The sequence below is a fragment of the Etheostoma spectabile genome, chromosome 16 (genome assembly GCF_008692095.1).
Source record: "Etheostoma spectabile isolate EspeVRDwgs_2016 chromosome 16, UIUC_Espe_1.0, whole genome shotgun sequence".
In the NCBI taxonomy this organism is placed as follows: domain Eukaryota; kingdom Metazoa; phylum Chordata; class Actinopteri; order Perciformes; family Percidae; genus Etheostoma; species Etheostoma spectabile.
In genome coordinates this window covers 19,747,608-19,750,971 of record NC_045748.1, presented here as the reverse complement: position 1 = coordinate 19,750,971, position 3,364 = coordinate 19,747,608, and the positions used below count along the sequence as shown (strand labels likewise).

The 3,364-nt window shown below is 42.8% G+C and overlaps 1 pseudogene; it reads right to left on the bottom strand.

Moving 5' to 3' along the window:
• The window catches only part of LOC116704731 (dnaJ homolog subfamily C member 25-like), a 20,438-nt pseudogene that overhangs the window by 5,878 nt on the left and 11,196 nt on the right, over positions 1-3,364 (bottom strand).

The following is a 3,364-nucleotide window of genomic DNA, read 5'->3' as shown; positions in this document are numbered from 1 at the left end:
GACGAGGCGCGCAGAAGATCCAACACAGGCACGGCTTTACAGACGAAATGGGTCATGTAACGCAAAATTAAACATATCCATATAAAAGAATTGCAGCGGATGCGAGGACATTAGCACCGGTGCGTCCTAGAGGGGCTAACAGCTAACAGACGCTAACTAGCACCGACTAGCATGGTCACTGCTGTCTGAAAAACAACAGATGAGACAAAAGTGTTGCGTTTACTGGTAAACTGGTAAACCTTGAGACTGACGTATTACCGACTGCTATCTGTTGAGTTTTAATCACGCTACTCTGTCCTCTGGGACTGTCTACACTAGAAACTTAGCTGCGCGGTGCAGTAAACTACTGACTGGCTCATGGCAGACGGCTTTACGGAGCGGGAGATTGGCTTTGCAAAAAACACGGAGCGTTCTATGAAATGATGCTTTATAAAAAAATAATCGCTCGATCACGCAAATTTGATCGTGGAGAGTCCAAATCGTGATCGCGATTAAAATTCGATTAATTGTGCAGCCCTACTTGAGATCACTCTCTCATGCTGGTTGAGTTAGAATAACAGACTGGAAGCTTTAAAAGGAGGGTGGTGGATGAAATCATTGTTCTTCCTTTGTTACCATGGTTACCTGCAAAGAAACACTTGCTGTCATCATTGCTTTGCACAAAAAGGCTTCACAGGCCAGATATGCTGCTAGTAAGATTGACACTAAATCAACCATTTCTCAACCATCAAGAACTTCAAGGTGAGAGGTTCAGTGTTGTGAAGAAGGCTTCAGGGCGTCCAAGAAGTCCAGCACGCAACAGGACCGTTCTAAAGTCTATTCAGCTGCAGGATTGGGGCACCACCATTGCAGAGCTTGCGCAGGAATGGCAGCAGGCGGGTGGTGGTGCATCTGCACGCACGGTGAGGCGAAGACTTTGGAGGATGGCTGGTTAAAGACAGGCAGCAAAGAAGCCTTCTCTCCAGGAAAAACATCAGGGACAGATTATTATTCTGCAAAAGGGACAGGGATGGACTGCTGAGGATGGGGCAAAGTCATTTTCTCAGATGAATCCACTTCCCATTGTTTGGGGCATGCGGGGAAAAAAGCTTGTCTGGAGAAGACAAGGTGAGCGCTACCATCAGTCCTGTGTCATGCCAACAGTAAAGCATCCTAAAACCATTCCTGTGTGGGGGCTTCTCAGCCAAGGGTGTGGCTCACTCACAATTTTGTTGAAAACACAGCATGAATAAAGAATGGTACAAAAAACTCCTCCGAGAGCAACTTCTCCCAACCATCCAAAAACAGTTTGGAGACCACAATGCCTTTTCCTAAATCATTGAGAACTTGTGGTCAATCTTCAAGAGGCGGTGGACAAACAAAAACCACCAATTCTGACAAACTTTGAGAATGATTATGCAGAATGGACGGCCATGAGTCAGGATGTGGCCAAAAGTTAACGGACAGCATGCCAGGGCAAAATGCAGAGGTCTTGAAAAAGAAGGGTCAACACTGCAAATATTGACTCTTGCACTAAACTGAATGTAATTGTCAATAAAAACCTTGGCTCTTATGAAATGCTTATGATTATACTTCGTATACCGTAGTAACATTGACAAAAATATCTACAAAACGGAATGAGATAACTCTGTAAAATCAATCCTGTCATTCTCAAAACTTTTGACCACGACTGTACTCTGAATCATGTTTTTTAATTGAGAATCATATTTGATCAAAGCGATTTTGAACTGAATCATGAGCCTAAAATCAATATCAAATCAAATAGTGACATTTTCTTAATCGTGCACCCTAGTAGACGCGCAGCTGTTTCAGACTGAGGGATGCGACAAAACAAGGGGTGCCTGGCATCGGTTTGATATGCTGATCGTTTTTAAGTGCTTAGTTAAGTTTTTAAAGCTGCACTCATCACACTTATATTAGCCAAGCAACTAACATCAGCATGGTCATTGAGGTGCAATGGATCACATCCTTGTCATCCTCTAAAAGTAGTCCTCAATAATACTAAAAAAAGTTTTGACTGATAGGATGAGGAAAAAAGGAGGACACACTAAAAACTAAGGTATTGGAAAGAATAAAGTAAAAGGGATGAATGGAAAACCCATAAGGATGGTAGGAAGGAGAGACAGTAGAGAGGAAAAAATAAAGGAAGAGGTCTAAAATAAGATGAAGTGAAGGGAGAATGGATGGAAATAATCTACAAGAGAATTTTAAGTGACAAACCTCGTAGTTTTTTTGATCCAGAGCTGTTTTTCCAAGAAAGACTGTCTGGTGTTTCATCCAGACTGTCAAACTGAGACGGAGACATCTTCATGTTTCTCTAACAGTAGAAAACACAGAGTCTGCTGTGAGACAACCTGACACTGAGAGAAGGGTGAGGTATAAATGTGTATAGGAAGCTTTACTGTGTGTGTGATATACAGTATAGTAATTGTAAGTAAATATTCTTCATGAAATTACCTGATGATGTAAAAATTCTCCTCCTCTCCATACTCCTCCCTGCAGATGGTGAAGCGGTAAATCCAGGAGATGTACCGGTCAATAGTTGGTCAGGTAGTAGGGGAAAAGCACAATCTGGCACAGCAGGAGTCCGACAGGTTGGGCTTCGGTAGCCTCCTTTGATGTCGATCTTGTTTTTTATGATGTCACGGATCACCTCCTCCTCTTGCTCCCGAATTTCCTCTTGGAGCGGCGGGTTCTTGCCCTTCTCCTTGGTGCGGTTGAGGAGGCCCTGCTGCTTGGCGATCTCCATGGCCTGGATTCGGTACTTGGGGACCGTAACAGGTAGTTTATGGCCTCATTGTAGCTGCTGTGCCAGCTGTAGTACTGTAGGAGACAAAGGGAGAAGAGGAAGAGGTGTTGGAAACGATTAATCTATGTAAGATACGCAATTCTTATCTTTCTGATTGATGTTTTTCAACTACCAGAAGTTGATATATTTGTTCCTACAAAATAAACTAGGTATTGTATAATCAGACTGAATGGTACAATAATAGAGTAGTTCTAATAGGTGGGAACAATGCAACAAAATGCACATTGCAAAATGCGTAATGTATCTGTAATTGTCTGAATATCTGTGACAAGTGCCATCTTTCAAGCTGAATGGTCTCACAGTAGTAAAACAGATTTACGCTGATCCGAAAAAAAACTCTTTCGGCGGAGAAAAAGGGCACATATTAAGGAATGTAAAAAATAGCAGCGGATGCGAGGACATTAGCACCGGTGCGTCCTAGAGGGGCTAACAGCTAACAGACGCTAACTAGCACCGACTAGCATGGTCACTGCTGTCTGAAAAACAACAGATGAGACAAAAGTGTTGCGTTTACTGGTAAACTGGTAAACCTTGAGACTGACGTATTACCGACTG